A 17,516-nucleotide genomic window follows, 5' to 3' on the forward strand; every position below is an offset into this window, starting at 1 on the left:
CACTATATTTAAAAAGTGACGCATCTAGATAGATGCGTCACTTTTTAAATATTGCGTAACAATGCACATTTTTTTACACCGCTGGTGCGTCACAAAAATTGACGCACAGGCGGCGCAAAACTGGCAGCGCAAGGCCTTCATAAATATGGTCCTGGATTTTCCCCGTGCTTCGCCGGTGCGCGTACCATGCGCTTCCCCCGCGCAAAACGAAAAAAAAAATAAAAAATGTAATGCCCCGCAGGACCCTATTTTAGCCCCCACATCAAACCTAGGGGGTCAGAGGGGGTCTACTCTTCCCCCTTATGGTCATTTGCCCCTTTTTTTTTCAAACCCCTTGCGTCTCGATTTTACCGAGACACAAGATGGCGGCCGCTCCAGACTGTTTAGAATGTTTACAGACACCCAAGAGCCAATCAGCTTCCTGCGCGCAAGTCGCGTGTCGCGCCTGGAGCGCACTCCGGTGCGCGCACCGGAGAGCGCCTATAGATATATATATTTTTTTGAACCTAAATTACTCAAAATCCACTGCAGCACATATCTTGAGACATAGCAAAGGCACATCGGGCTACCAGTCCCTTCAATTTTGCCAAGTTTGCTGGAAATCCATTCAGCCGTTCGGGCTAAAAGTGAAATCGACCGCCCTATGGAAATTAACATGGGGAAAACGCGTTTTGGGACCCCCCTTTTATCTCGGCCCCCGCTTGACGTATCCCCCCCAAACTTTCAAGGAAGGACCGGAGCTCGACGAGGCCATTTTCAGGAAATTTTCAGGCAGATTCGTCAACCGGTGCCAAAGTTATTCCAAATAGAATTTTGAGATTTAACATTGAAAAAAATCCTAACTAGAACTACCTACTGGCGACCGCCAGTAGGTAATGTATATATATATATAATTCACAAAGTTGCCTAACAACGGAGAGGTCCAAACACCAAGTAGATTCAGCACATTATTTATTGGACGCTGCAATGCAAGTTCCAAATAACCGGCCCAACACTGTCCAATACTTGCCCAGACGCGTTTCGTGCTCCTGCACTTTTTCAATGGCCAGAACACCTCAGCATCGGCTTTACAGTTTAAATGCACTTTGTGATCCTCGGCACCTGCCTCAGTGGGCATGGCTGCTTCGCGCAGCCTGCTTGTGCTCTTAGTGCATTCCCCTCTTGCTACAGTGAGCAGCCTTAGTGCGTGATGCATTTAAGCAATTTTTTCCACAATGGATGGTCAGACACAGCATTTGTTCTTCATCGCATCTTAATGCCCCCAACATCGCTCATGGTCCCGCCTTCTGGTTTCACCCCTTGGTTACAACCGCAGGTCTGACTTGCAGCGGGACCTCTCCGCGGCTTCAGGCCAGCCGTACAATATAATTCACAAAGTTGCCTAAAAACGGAGAGGTCCAAACACTAAGTAGATTCAGCACATTATTTATTGGAGGCTGCAATGCAAGTTCCAAATAACCGGCCCAACACTGTCCAATACGTGCTGGTGCACTACGAGCACCAGCAGGCTGCGCGAAGCAGCCACGCCCACTGAGGCAGTGCCGAGGATCCCGAAGTGCATTTAAACTGTAAAGCCGATGCCAAGGTGTTCTGCCCATTGAAAAAGTGCAGGAGCACGAAACGCCTCTGGGCGAGTATTGGACAGTGTTGGGCTGGTTATTTGGAACTTGCATTGCAGCCTCTAATAAATAATGTGGTATTTTACGGGAAGTTTTGTACCAAGGCAAATTTGGAGTAAGTGTAATGCACGCTGCTCTTAGGACTAAGTATGTTGAGCAGGAGACGTGCATGTAAGCAACACAGTAAGGGACACAGACAGCCACCTCATTAGGCTGGAAGGCAGTAGCTACTTTCAGGCCTCGATATACCCTGGCTTTCAAAATTCATCACGAGTTGTGAGGAAGCACTACCCAATTTTTTTACATGCTTATACTTGACTTACTGCTGCGAAGAAGTGCTGTTCCTGAGTTCTGGACTTGCCAAATCCAGGAGTATTGGATTATTCTGCCTGGTCGTATTTCCACTGGCCCTCCCTGTTCCCACTACCTCTTTATTTCACTTTTGATGGCCCTTTTTCTTCCCTGGTTTCCCCGTTTGTTATTATTTTCTTCTTTTCATCTCTCCCCCGCCCCTTTTTTGTTGTTGCCCTGGGTCAGAGTCCGATGATAAACAATTGGTCCATACAAATGAACACAGGTGCCCAATGGAACCAACCACCAGCACAAATAAAGCCTCCCCTCTATCCCTGGTGAAGAGGAACGCCAGAAATGAAAACAACGAACCGGAAGCAGACAGACACCCCGGCTATCTACAATTCACAGAGGCCTCTAGTATTGCAGAGGATGTGGCAACCTGGCGAGCAAAACACAATGCGCAATACTATGAAAAGGCCAGAAGTAAGGGCATTCACAATTCAGATAAAGTTGCTGCTGCTTTAGGTAGAGCTCATTCTGTGGTGTGTACGTGAGGCTTTGGGGCATAGGGGGTGCGGGCGAGCAGATCTGTTTTCCTCTTTCGAAGAGCTTTCTGACAAGTGACCCAGAGGAGAAGGTTGCAGGAAATGAATAACCGCAGGAAATGAATAACACCACTGAGGCAGATTTGGCAATAAGTTACCAAAGAGTGAGAGCACATGCCTTCTTGCCTCGGAGGCTCTGCTCTGGACAGGGAGATGCTGCTCTGAACTCTCCTGGTCTTGCACGGCAGGGGAGGTACTGCGCTTGTACCCGGACGCAGGGGGGACATTATATCAACCTCTTCACAAGGTAGGTTCACCAGACTTCTGTTTGTACCTTGAGGGCGTAAAGGTGAGAATCTCTTAACCGGGAGAACTGATGGCGTAAAGATAACTGAAAATAGTACATATGGTTATAACACTAAATACACTTTTCTTTATTTTAGCGTGCATTTTAATAAGTTATGGTTTTTAAAATGCGTCATTTATTTAAAAATGCAGCAATCGATTTACTTTGGCCAAGACAATGATCTTATGTGCTGCACTGGTGAGCAGCTGCCTCGAACTCCACAAATACGAACCCACGTGCTCGAAAGCCCAACATGATTAGTACAGTAATAGACCAGAGGCTGGCTGTAGGCTCTAATAGCCAAAAAACAATAACAAACAATTGCCAAGAGCACCACAATTCACACAGAAGGCGGCTACTGATGTTTACTTAGTATAGCCAATTTCAATACGCTCATTTATTTTTACATTGGGAGGAGGAATGGATTCCATTTGTGCATGTTTACTTAATTGTTCTTCCATTACTTGAGGCATTATTATTTGCAAACGTCAGGGGCCCAGCTATCAATAGAGCAGCAGATGTAATGTCACCAGGGCCCAAGTATGTGAGGTGTCCACTGAACCCCAGTCATGGTGGTCTTTTAGACCTCATACAAATGACCATGATGGGCCTGCAATGGAAGGGGGTGCCACGAAGGGACTCAGACGGTACACAAAGACACGTCCAAATTTTGGTAGGCACCGAGAGATTAAGTGATTTGCCCAGAATGACACCATATTGAGCCAAGCAGAGACTCGAACCTGGTTTCTCAAATCCAAAATCGGCAGCTCTGGCCATAACGCCAATTCAAGGATATCACATTTTACTCCCCACTACTTCTGTATACTGGCAGATCCCATCTGCTGCTAGCCATTAATTACTTAAGGAAATGTATCCTGCTGATAAATGTTGGCATACTCCTGCAAAGTAATGTCAATACATGCCTAAGCTTTTCATGAATAAGTGATTCAGTCTCATTTGACAATACTGAACGCAAGCCAGATTATTTTTCCCTAAATACTAAGGGGCAGATTTATGAGGCCCGTGCGCCTCCTTGCGCTGCAATTGCGTCACTTAATGTGACGCAACGGCGGCGCAAACAATGCGCCCTATTTACAACGTGACGCATCTAGGAGATGCGTCACGTTGTAAAGCCCTGCACAGGAACGCCTCCTAAAAGTGGCTGAGTGAAATCTATGAGATTTCACTCAGTCACTTTCTACGTCAATTCCTTACGCCTGCTTGAAGCAGGGGTAAGGGTGACGCACCATGCATTGAAGAGGTGGCTCCTGTGCATTGCAGGAGTCATGTCGCACTTGCGACATGACTCCTGCAATGCGCCGCCCGTACGCCGAGAGATGCGTCACGCATATTCACTAACTTGCACCATGGTGCGCCGCATCATAAATGCGGCGCACCATGGGTGGCGGAGCAGTGGCGCACTGTGGCGCATGTTAACTGGCGCATCCCTGGGGATGCGCCAGTTAACATAAATCTGCCCCCATATTTGAGAAGTTGTGCTTTTGCCCGAATGCCTATTCAATAATCACTGTTCTACACTTCCCACCTCTGAGAATTGCTGTGATGCATCTTATGGTTGCAATCTCACAATTCAATAGTAAATTGAACGCGACAGACTATATTTTCTTAATGACATGCATTACACATCTTTATCAACAGTTGCAATACTTGAGACTTACACAAAGAAAGTTTCAGGCAGGCAGGGAGTAAGACAAAGTTAGTGACTGTCAAATATGTAGTGATACACAGGTACAGATCCCACCACACACAGTCACACACAGCGTATTCTTAAACAAGAAAAGAGTCCCACACAAGCAGACAGTCAAACTCCAATGAGTCTCACCAGACACATATTCAGATAGACACCATGGGCCTGATTACGAGTTGATGCGTTATTTATCCCCCCATATAAATATTGATACCATGGGGTGTGTTATTTATCGGGTGTGATAAATAACAACTAATATGAGTATATGGGGAATAACATGCGGTTTTTGGTGTATAAAAGCCCATACGTTTTCTCCTCTTAAATTTTGGCAGGTTTGACCTGCCCAATCGTAATTATTGTTAGGTTATATTCTGCATCCAATAATTATCAGATGTGTTAAATAAAACTAAACTCATAATTCCATCCCGTGCATAAGCAGGGTTTTACACAGGGGATGGAATTTAAAGAGACACTTGTAAATAATCCCCAAGTATTTTAACAGGCAGAAAGTGTCACATAGTTGAAATCTTACCCAGAGAGCCTCTAACAAGTAAAGTCCCACAAAGGGAGTAAGCATCACAGAGACAAGAGATCTTCTAACAGACAGGCTCCCCCGCTATGGAGGCCTTGGCACTTACCAAGAAAGTGTGGATCCCTCAGCAAAGTTGGTACTGTAGCAAAGTTGGGAGAGAAGGTTTTTCGAGGGGTTGGGGAAAGGCGGGTGAGCCACTCCATTAATCGCCTAATTAAAGATAGCTTGGACTTGCAGCCATGTTTGTAATGTGAGTTTCTGGGATGTCTTCATTTACCCAGACAGACCATCATTCAAAGCGTGCGGTGGGGATGAGCATGCTGGACGGGTGCACCAGGCTTACAGTGGTGCCACTTCAGAGCAAAGATGCCCAATGCTCGACTCCTGGGGCATTTGGATTGATTGCAATTAAAAAGAGGAGACTGTCTGTGGGGGTTCATTGCTTTCTATTCTTTTTTTTTTACAAGCAGACAAAGGTTACTGCCTATCGGAGAACTCACAGGGGAGAGGATCAGAGATGTGTGAATCTCTTATGTACTGCAATTGACTGCTCACAATACTTTTTAAAATAAAAGTTTGTAAAAAAAAAGTGAAATTTGAAAGCACCTCGCAAGGAAAAGCAAATCTCAGATCTGCGGCTACTGTTCATCTGTGGATGCTGTCTACATTGTAGTGGGACTGGTATAGCCCCTGTGTGTATATTTCAATTACACAGTGCCGGTTGCTCGGCTACTGTTCATCTGTGGATGCTGTCTACATTGTAGTGGGACTGGTATAGCCCCTGTGTGTATATTTCAATTACACAGTGCCGGTTGCCTCTGTGTAGTTATATTTCAGTCAGAGTTTCAAAGGAAGAGCATTTTTTCTTTCGCTAATAACTTTGGTGCCATTGAGACTAATTGGCACCAAACTTTCCAAAAAACAATAAAAATCACCCACCTCAGTTCCTTCCTTGAATGCATGGGATGATCCACCAAGCGTTACCAAGAAAAAAAGGTGTGTTCCAAAACATTGATTTTCCATGTTAATTCTCATTGGAATTTTATGTCGCAGCTACAGGAAAAACAACTTAACAGAATTACATCAGATATCAGATTTGCAGAACGTTAGACGTTTACTCAGAAAGTGTGCTTTTTGTGATTTGATGTAAACCTGTTCAGCCATTATTCAGGAGTTAGCATTTAAAGAGGTGGTCATGAAGGTGCTAAAAAATAGTTATTTCTTTACTGTTGGTCCCGCAGGACTTCTGCAGTTCATAAATATTAAACGTAGGGCTCTCTGGTTGCCTGATGGATTTTTTTTCCTGCCAGTTATTTCAGTACCACAGTCTGATTGGCTAGCCGTAACCCAGACAAAAATGTTGCGGCTGCCATTAAAGAACTCGCAGACTAGGTCGCTGTTTCCTAAACATAGCTTTGCACTTGCATGTGTGGGAGGTTCAGAGGTACTTCAACTGGGCCTAAAAATAAAATTTCAGTGAACATACAAATATATTTTTGAGGGGGCGGTGGCAGCTGCAAAGTAATACCAGGCCACTAGCTTCTTTTTTGCTCAACTGCACACTTTGATTTTCTTGTGATTTCGTATGGAGATATGTGTTTGCCCACCAAGTACATGCGAAAAATATGACACAGTAACAAGGATGGTTACTATAAGATGAATGAACATGCAAAGCATACATATGTACTCATGTTTACAGTTACAAGTGTTTGGCTACAGGGAAGTGCCCTCCTCTCCTTTATTCAGTGAAGTTTAGTTAAGCTCTGATATTGGGTAAGATGATGAACAAAAGGGTGAGTGATATGCATGTGATACACAAAGTCTGCCTGCAGTGCTGTGTTCACGCATTACGTCTTGCATTCAATACACGTTTGGATTTGCTGTGTTCACTTGAAGGTGTCCAGTTACACACATCTCTAATGTGAAACTTATGAATTTGTTTTTCACGGAAATTAGAGTTGATTTACATTTTTGGCACAGGTGGAAATTAACTGGTACAAGTATCAGACAGGAGAGCTTTTTGCCTCCAAATATGTGTTGCATGTCAGTGAGTGCTCATGTTTTCAGGATCCTTTCTTCATCTCAGAAGAACGCTGCCGCGATGCCGTAAATGACATACAATTTATTTTCCTCATAAAATACCTTCGTACCAGGTTTGAATGGAGGAAAGGAGACCACCATCTTGAAGCTCCTGCAACTGAGAAAAAGGCGATTTGAGATGAGATCCTAGACTTCGGGAGATACTATAGAACCTAAGGACCCTTGCCCAGCAGGAAGCAATCTGTGCAACACTGTGGAGTTGGAGGGTGGTGATGTTGCCATGAAAGCAGTAGCTAGTGCTCAGCACCCAGAGAGGCATGATATTGTGGTGGGTGGAGGTCAAGTGTGGAGGGATTGCCCAGAGAGAAACTGGGTTGTTCCCCTCCCTGAGACATGGCAAGATGAGCCCTAGACAATGGGGCCACCAGCAACTTGACAGAGTTTTGGCCCAGCCTAAAAATATGAAAAAGATGGTTGAGGAGTTCAAGAAACTGACCTGTCTTAACCGAAGTGACTTGTATGCCCTCACATGGGGAAGAAACATAATTTAAGTATCAAAAGAACTCCAAGACAAGACAACAAGAGGCAGACCTCAGGTGGTCCTTGACTCCAATATTATGTCTTGATGATCGATACCTCTGCACAAGAGACCAAAGGGTATGGACGAGAAAGACCCCCTCCTTTAAAGTAATGTGGGCCCCAGCAAGGTTATGCAAGAACAAGACAATTGGAGACATGAAAATCCAGAATAACCCACCCCCGAATGAAGCAAGACAAAGGCATATGCTGCCTAGCATTATGCAAGACTATCTTGCCAGCTTCTTAAAGGAACTAAAGTCAGAGGTTGTGGCAATCAAGGCAGATCTAAGTTCTTCGTCCAGGAAAATCAAAGGGCGGTGGCAGAACTTGACAGAAGAATTGGGGGACTGGAGGGAGTATTGATGAAAGATCAGAGAAATAAGCACAATCTTTAGGTGCTAGAAGAACAAGTCACAAAACTGCAGGCCTAGCAGGACAACCTCATACATTGTGCCAGGCAGTTTAATACAAGAATTTGAGTTGTGACAGTGAGTGCAGAAGGAGACAACATTCTAGATGCACCATCAGAGAGATACCACGGAGCACCCACATGTAAGTGCTTCTAGAGATTCTTTTGGAAGTGCACTCCTTAGAGGACAAAGACCTAGTTGTGCAGGATCAAGTTGAGAGATGTCATGATCCATAAGGGGCCCAAACGCCAATTATTCCATGACCTCTCAGCAAGCACATTGAGCAAGCATAAATACTTCCTGCCTGTCACTGACCATCTCAGAGAACAGCAAGTTCACTACCAGTGAGATCATTCATTCTGCATACTGTTGCCATGGAAGGGAAAATTGAAGAGCGTGTAAGCCCAATAAAAGCAAAAGACATCCTGCAGCTAAAAGAAAAGGAAGACAAGCAGGAGACTAGTGCTGCTCCTCTTTTCAGAAAGACATTCTGTCTGCCTGGCAGATTGTCGGCACAATGGGAGTGCTGGATGGATCCCTGGGGATACAGCTGAAGCATACGGGGTCCCCCAGAGAAGAGATGCAAGGGAAAACAACCAGTGATGGGCCTGAGGAAATAGTGAAACACTGACCCTCCAGGGGTAACACAACAGCAACCTTAAGTCAAGCCTCACTTTAAGGGCTGGGCTTCAATTACAAGTGGGTGGGGACAGTCCAAAGGGACCAGTAGCAAATATTATTAGACTTTACTCCAGAGGTCTTCAAACCTTTTGATGCCAAGACCCCCATCAAAAGTTTTTAGGCGTAAGGACCCTCTCCTGATAAAAATCTCTAGAACCTGGTACTTCTCATCAGCAACACCTATCGACAACCATAAACGGCCCCAATTCAGACAGCAAACATTTTTTGCGGTGGGTAAATAATATTAAACAGTGTTTAGTAAACTAAAGGTCAGTGAGGGTGTGGGCATGGCCCAAGGTTTGCTAAAAACAATGGGCCTCATTTATGAAGAATTGGCATATGACAGTGCCACAAGTCTTCTTGCTGTGCTGCCCTACGCCAATATGAAAAGGGCAGGGATGCACCGTATTTATGAAGTACAGTGCGTTCCTGGCCTTTCCCTCTGTGTTGGCGCACAAATCACTGCCTAGCACCAACGTAGGCAGGATTGTTTTTGTGTGGGGGGGTACCTTCCTGTACAAAAACAATTCTGAGAGGCGTTTTCCTCTTTCTATGTATACTACAGAATGCAGCACACATGGAAAGAGGAAAAAATGAGGAGAAATGAAAACATGTCTCATTGTTACGCCTGCTTTGGGGCGGCATAAGGTTCTGTAAGTGCCCCAGCTTTGCATGATTTTATACATCTGGGCAACGTCAAAATCCATGGGTGTTGCACAAATTGCTGCCTAGCACTAACGTAGGCAGGATTTGTTTTGTGCGGGGTGAGGTACCTTCCTGTACAAAAACAATTCTGAGAGGTGTTTTCCTCTTTCTATGTATACTACAGAATGCAGCACACATGGAAAGAGGAAAAAATTAGGAGAAATGAAAACATGCCTCCTTGTTACGCCTGCTTTGGGGCGGAATAAGGTTCCGTAAGTGCCCCAGATTTGCATGATTTTCTACATCTGGGCAACATCAAAATCCATGGGTGTTGCATGTGAACACCCACCGCAATGCCCAGGAATTGTCTCCTTGACATAGAGTAAGGCAACTGAGCAACTTGTGCTTCTTTGTCTTTTTCCATATCTATGAGGCCATGCAAAGCCACAAAGCCACAAAGGGTGACTTTGTGTCGCCGCATAGATATGATTGAGATGCTTGTGCTACCGGAGTTTCGGACAGACTAACTGAGTCTTGATCCATTCAAACACTCCTTGACAACGGTCATCCCACATGAATGAAACATTCTTCTTGAGCATGTTGATGAGTGGCTGAACCTAGCAGCATAATCCGGAACAAACCGTGAAAGAAACTCAAAGAGTCCAGTGAACTACTTTAGACCAACTTTGTCTTTAGAAGCTTGACTGTCAACAATGGCCTTGACCAAACCAGTAAGTACAAAAGGAGGGGTGGTCCGAGTTTGTTAAATATACTTTTCAATCATTTCATGTTAATACATATCTACAATCACCACAATTGTGTTTCGCTGTGGGTAAGCTTAGCATAATAAAGATAGAGTATGCAGTATTCAAAGTTAAATTGTATTTATTTCTGTAGAGGTGTATTCATTATACTTGTTACTGCATATGTTTACCTACAGCCTGATTCATCAACGGGCCGTTTTGCGAGGCCCTAATAGCGAATCATAGCGATTCGCTATTAAGGACTCGCAAAACGGTAATCATGTAGGAATCGCATAATAAAATGCGATTCCTACTGATTCCTTATTTGCGATTAGCAAATTGCTAATCGCAAATAAGGAATAACTCGCCATTCATTCCTATGGGCCAAAAGGCCCATAGGAATGAATGGGGAGTATTCCTTATTTGCGATTAGCAATTAGCTAATCGCAAATAAGATTGCGATTTGAAGGGTGCCAGGGGTGTCCACAGGACACCCTGTAGCACCCCTAAAAATGAAATTTCACACAAGTGTTGCACACACACATGTCCAAAGGACATGTGTGTGTGTAACATGCAACACAGAAAAATGCATTTAAATGCATTTTTCTGAGTTTTCGCAATTTACCGTGAGGTTTGACCTCAAGTCAAGTCAAGTCATAACATTTATATAGCGCACTACATACCCAGAGGGTTTCAAGGCGCTTAGGAAGGGGAGGAGGATTATTTGTCAAATATCCACGTTTTAAGCTGCTTTCTGAACGCTAGGTGATTCTGGGTGAGGCGAAGGTAAGCGGGGAGTGAGTTCCATGTTTTGGCAGCCAGGTATGAGAAGGATCTGCCTCGCGGTAAATTGCGGCAAGAAATTGCGAATTCGCAAATTTAAATTGGATGTTGAATTGCATTTAAGGAATCTCTAATAGAGATTCCTTAAATGTAATTCCTCGCACATTTGCGACATCACAATTAGCGATTTTTGCATTTGGGATGCTGAATCCCAAATGCAAAAATCGCTCTCGCAAAGGGCCGGATTCTCAGAATCCGGCCCCTTGCGAGCGCAATTTAGGTTCATGAATCGGGCGGCTAGAAACCATCAACATATTATCAATGTAATTGTGAAATCATTACATAAATAGTGCTCTCAGTGAGAAAGGGAAAGGGAGTGAGGAGTATGTGAGGGACTGGGTAAAGGTGGTGTGACATTAGAACATCACATTCAAATCAAAAACGCCTTTACAATCAAGGTAATGTAAATGTTCCCAAAGCACATCACACATAGGTAAGATTGATTCATTTTTTTGATCCTATGGCGTGTAGGGTTGGCGTAGTCTACGTTTCGACCCCGAGTACGTTTAAGGGTTAGTCTTGCCTCATGTTGGGGTCTTCATCAGGACATAGTGGAGAGCCTGGAAAACATGGCATTGCCAAATTTTAGTTAACTATGTGGTGAACTGACACTTTTAATATAAACTGGATGTAGGGATTACCTACATGACAAAGGGACGGACGGCGAATCATGCGTCGTGTCTTGGGCTTGGGCGTGCTCCTTACGTTTCTGAAATAAAGTACAATGTGGGGAGGTTTTTACCGGGAATGCTTAGGGCTGATTAGCCAAATGGCAAGGGAGTACTGTGGCACGGAGACTTACTGAGGTATGACTCCTCTTGAATGGAAAATAGGGTGTCATTAAATCTTCATTTGGTAGGCTTCTCTGTACACCGCACACCGTTCTGGAGGGGTCAAGAGAAAAAATCGGAATCAAGATCTCTGACTTAAAATTGTATTCAGCACGTTAAATGCTCCTGTGTTGGAGACCTTAAAAAATCAAAAAAATCAAAAAAAGCAGCAGTGGGGCAAGGCAAATGGTAAAGCAAGATTACAAGGCGGCATGTAATGTGGTGACCGTCTTGTCATGTACGCCTTTATTTTACTCGTAGTTACGGGAGATTGTATTGGAAAAGTTCCATGGGGAGTTTTGTTAAAAAGGGTCGACTAAATGCGGGGCTTTCTCATACCTTGTACAGCGCGGGGCTGCAGTAGTCAGCGCACGTCGCTCCCTCCGTGGTTGTGGGGATGCTCGCGGTGCCGCCGTTAGATGCTAAGAGCAGAAGGGGCTCGGCTTGAACAGCCAATCAGCGGCTTCCAGGCGAGTGTGCCGTGACGACACTCAGCGAGTGCTCAAGGGACCGTATAGAAGGAGTATCTACGCTTTCTAAGGGATTGTATAAGGAGGTGGTTTATTTTAGACGGCAAAGTTACTAAGTAGCGTCGTGTCTGTGCAATATTCCCTGCGTAAACATGTGGTAAAGGCACCGAGACATAACATTTTATCTTAATATCGTATGTACTAAATTAACTGAACAAATGCCAAATAGTACATCCATCCATAATCAATACGTTGAGCTTTGATATTGCTCAACCAAACATGGTCATATTAGCATATTCGGACATTTACTTGAATAAATATATAGTTGCATATTTGTAAGACCAAAAATACATATGCCGAAAGGACGACAACATTTGAAATTCATCAATAAAATCTAGACAATATTGCATTTTGATGTACCTTCTGAACAACATTTCCATGTGATTCAACACATCATATAGATGGAGAGATGTCTGCTTAGAAGATTTACATGTGTCTACTACCAGTACTAGGAGCTAATACTATTAAGCTAGGTTTGTATGCTTAAGTGGGATTTCTTGCTTGGTAGCGGACATCTTAGCAGTGTGATCATGGGCCCAAAATGCATTGGAGTTATTCTGGGTCAAGTCCTGCCATTTGAGCAAAGTTGGCATCAAGCTCATTCAGACCTTTGTGTATGGTTTTAAATGTACGCATCCATTTGCACTCCCTAATATTGAGAATGGAATTCAGATTCCCTCCTCGCTGTCCCAAAGTGATTTTTTCAAGTATGACCCATTTAATGGATTCGGGAGTGTGATTCTTTTCCATGTAATGTTCTACCAGTGGTGCCCCTGCTGTTTGGCAGCGGATCCTGCTACAGTGTTGGAAGATTCGATTTTTGATCTTTTGTTTAGTTTGCCCAATGTACATGAGATCACATGGACAGACAGTAGCATAAATCACTCCACTCGAGTTGCAGTTTGTAAAAGACCTGAGGTCTACCGTTAGGTTGTTGTTGGTAACTTGTTTGGTCTCCCAGCATGTCGGGCAGGCTTTACATGACGTACAACGAAAATGGCCTACCACTTCTGGTAGATTCCAGAGTCATTGGATGGTTGGTGCCTGCGGTGTGTCCTACAGGGAGCGGACAACGTGGTCTTTTATGCTTCTTGCCTTTCTGAAGGCATGCATTGGTAGTTCAGGGGTTTCTATGATGTCTGCAACCAGATCCCAGTGTTTATTAATTATTCTCTTTATTTCATTACTTTTGGTGCAGTATGTCGTGACACATATCATTCGTTCCCGGGATGACTGGCGTTCCTTTGGCATCAGGAACGTGGATCTATCCTGGAACCAGGCTCTTTTTCTGGATCTTTGCACCAATCGTTTGGGGTAGCCCCTGTCTATCAGGCGAAGGATTAGATCATCTGATTCTCTGAAATAGTCCTCCTTCAAGAAACAATTCCTCCGGATACGGAGAAATTGCCCGAAGGGCAGGTTGTCCCGTAGTCCTCTAGTATGATGGCTCGTATATTTCAACAAGGTGTTTCTTTCTGCTGGTTTTCTGTGGAGGGTGGTGTATAGTTTGCCTTCCATTTCTTTTATACTAATGTCGAGGAAGTCAATGGACTCTTTGTTCATGTGCATTGTGAATTTTATGTCATCCGACTGATTATTAAGCCATTCACAGAAATTATGCAGGTCCAGCTCGTCACCAGTCCAGATCATGAAAACATCGTCTATATATCTGTACCATGCAGAGATCTTCATCTGGTATGGATTATGTTGTGATAGAATGCAATGTTGTTCATATTCAGACATGAACAAGATGGCCAGATCTGGGGCAAAGGCTGCGCCCATGGCCACCCCTTTGCTTTGGATATAGAACCTGTTTTGAAAGAAGAAGAAATTCCTTGTCATAGCGATTTCCAGTAGATCAATGTTGAACTCAGTGGGAACCCCAGCTGGTTGTTCCCTATTTTTTAGAGCTCTTCTCATGGATTCCAAGGCAGGTCTTTGCGGGATGCTGGTGTAAAGGGAGACAATGTCCATTGTCACCAAAATTTGGCTTTCTTTGTTGAAGATTGTCTGGTCAACCAAGTTAATTACTTGCATCGTGTCCCTGAGGTATGTAGGCATAGTTTCAGCTAGTGGTTTTAAGAACGCATCTACATATTTGCAGAGGGGTTCAAGGAGGGAGCCACAGCCCGATATGATGGGTCGCCCCGGTGGTTTGACTGGGTTCTTATGTACTTTAGGTAGTATGTATATAGTGGGCACTCTGGGTTGATCCACGTTCAAGTATTCAAATTCCTTCTTGGAAAGGAAACCGATTTCTAGTGCTTTCTTGGTGATGGCTAGGATCTCCGTCCTAATCTCCTTGGTCGGGTCCAGTGCTACAGGTCTGTAGCTGACTCCATCCATAAGTTGGGAATGAATTTCGGCCTTATAGTCTTCCACATCCAGCATCACAATGGATCCCCCTTTGTCAGCTGGTTTGATCACAACTGATTTATTGTTCTTTAATGTATTCAACGCTTTTCTTTCTCCTGCTGTGATGTTATGTTTCACATAAGATCTTCTGTTACATGTCTTTAAATCATCCCTCATTACTACACTGTCATAGGTCAGAATCCTATGAGATACAGAAGCCATGCTTGGCATAAATGTTGATTGAGGTCGTAAATTCGTGAAGGGTGTCATAGCAGTAGATGGTCGATTTCTGAAAAAGTTTTTTAATCGTATCTTACGGAAAAAACGGGTGAGTTCAGCTTGGATATTAAATCTGTTAACATGTGATGTGGGTACAAAGGATAATCCTTTGGAGAGTACACTGGTTTCATCAGTTGTGGGTGTGCAACTTGATAGATTAATTATGGGACTGGTTCTTGTTATGGTTCCGGTGGTGCTTCTGGGGGTCCCCCCAACTACCATCTGTAGGTCTTCCTCCTGGTGCTCCTCTCTCCGTGGTCTTCTGGTTGGAAACACACCTGTTTCGTGTTCACACCCTGTTGTCTCCCTCCGTCCCAATTCTGTTGGTTCTGTTCCCTGGTGGGGCGATTGTTCCAAGAACCTCCTCGGCCTCTGCCTCTCGGTGGTCTCCATTGTGTTTCTCCTAAAAAAGGCGATTGTGGACCACTCATGTGTCCCTGGGGGGGCTGATACCATTGGTCCTGTTGTTGGTAGTTTGCTCCTGGTCCGGTCTGTTCGTTTTCACTTTCACCGCTGTATGAGGAGTCCAAAAAATTGGTGAACCTGCGTGTGCCCCTATAGCCTCCTCTCCCTCTGTAGAAGAAATGGCCCTGTGTGTCCTGCCTGTAGTAATCCGCTTGTAGGTAAGGATAGGTCTTCTTCTTATCGTAGTACTGGATGTCTTTCGCTAGTTTATCCAATTTCTTTGTTTGTGTCTCTACATCAAAGTCTTTCAAGGTTTTTTTCAGTCTTTCCAAAGTCTCATTTGCATCCGCAAAGGCCGAATGGCTGGCTATTTCTGCTTTTAAGACTTCAATCTTCTTGGTTAGCTGTTCCACCTGTTCTTTGGCTGTCTCAACTCCCAACACCATCCAGTGGCGGGAGCAGTTGTTTGCCACAAAGCTAAAACCTTCTTTGAACTTTGGACTGTCCATGAATATAGCAGGCTCGTTGCAGACTTGTAGTCCAGTAGGAATGATATTAGCTCTGAAATAACCAGTAAGAAGATGTCCATGGAGTTTGGTTCTCACCAGCTTTTTTTCGAGACGTTCAAGTTTGTTAATTTTCTCATTCAAGGAATAGTCTACGCTTGTGCTGTTGGATGAGAGAAAAGCATTCCCTGTTTCTCCCCCAATTAGATCCTTGATATAATCCTCCGTGTAAGAAAGTGGCTCTAGTTCCATAACGGTATGACCCTTAATATAGTCAAAACACTTGAATAGTGAGTGGTATTATTTGATGTGGAAAAACCCTTGCAAGAAGCCTCTTGCTCTGAGAGTGTGAGTTATAAAGGGGTGGGCCCTCAAAACTCATGGGCCTTGCCCCACTGCTGCTTTTTTTGCTTTTTTTGATTTTTTAAGGTCTCCAACACAGGAGCATTTAACGTGCTGAATACAATTTTAAGTCAGAGATCTTGATTCCGATTTTTTCTCTTGACCCCTCCAGAACAGTGTGCGGTGTACAGAGAAGCCTACCAAATGAAGATTTAATGATACCCTATTCTCCATTCAAGAGGAGTCATACCTCAGTAAGTCTCCGTGCCACAGTACTCCCTTGCCATTTGGCTAATCAGCCCTAAGCATTCCCGGTAAAAACCTCCCCACATTGTACTTTATTTCGGAAACGTAAGGAGCACGCCCAAGCCCAAGACACGACGCATGATTCGCCGTCCGTCCCTTTGTCATGTAGGTAATCCCTACATCCAGTTTATATTAAAAGTGTCAGTTCACCACACAGTTAACTAATAATAGGCAATGCCATGTTTTCCAGGCTCTCCACTATGTCCTGATGAAGACTCCAACATGAGGCAAGACTAACCCTTAAACGTACTCAGGGTCGAAACGTAGATTACGCCAACCCTACACGCCATAGGATAAAAAAAATGAATCAATCTTACCTATGTGTGATGTGCTTTGGGAACATTTACATTACCTTGATTGTAAAGGCATTTTTGATTTGAATGTGATGTTCTAATGTCACACCACCTTTACCCAGTCCCTCACATACTCCTCACTCCCTTTCCCTTTCTCACTGAGAGCACTATTTATGTAATGATTTCACAATTACATTGATAATATGTTGATGGTTTCTAAGTAATCATATGCAGTAACAAGTATAATGAATACACCTCTACAGGAATAAATACAATTTAACTTTGAATACGGCATACTCTATCTTTATTATGCTAAGCTTACCCACAGCGAAACACAATTGTGGTGACTGTAGATATGTATTAACATGAAATGATTGAAAAGTATATTTAACACCTTGGCTGCTAGGTGTTTTCCCCTGCTGTGCTGCAGGCACCCACTTTCCCATTGTTTCATGACGAGCTCAGCTCGTCATCAGCACAGCTCAACCGTGCATCATGACGAGCTGAGCTCGTCATCAGCATCGAAAGGGTTAACAAACTCGGACCACCCCTCCTTTTGTACTTAATTACTGACCCAGGTCCATGAGTTTTGAGGGCCCACCCCTTTATAACTCACACTTGACCAAACCAGGCCTGGGTTCAACACAATGTTCAGATAGAACATGTCCCAAGTACTCCATCTTTT

The 17,516-nt window shown here is 44.0% G+C and overlaps 1 protein-coding gene across 3 annotated transcripts in view; it reads left to right on the plus strand.

Annotated features, from left to right (window-relative positions):
- Positions 1 to 2,529: 2,529 nt before the first annotated feature.
- LOC147692355 (C5a anaphylatoxin chemotactic receptor 1-like) overlaps positions 2,530 to 17,516 on the plus strand; it is a 319,430-nt gene continuing 304,443 nt past the window's right edge. Inside the window, exon 1 of one of the 3 annotated variants that reach the window (XM_086938580.1) lies at positions 2,530 to 2,765. The gene's annotated coding sequence lies outside the window, so the exon portion shown is untranslated. The remainder of the gene's footprint in view (positions 2,766 to 17,516) is intronic. The other 2 variants (XR_015300025.1, XM_086938581.1) reach the window with 2 other exon arrangements.

Source organism: Lissotriton vulgaris, chromosome 9 (assembly GCF_964263255.1).
Source record: "Lissotriton vulgaris chromosome 9, aLisVul1.2, whole genome shotgun sequence".
NCBI classification, from domain to species: domain Eukaryota; kingdom Metazoa; phylum Chordata; class Amphibia; order Caudata; family Salamandridae; genus Lissotriton; species Lissotriton vulgaris.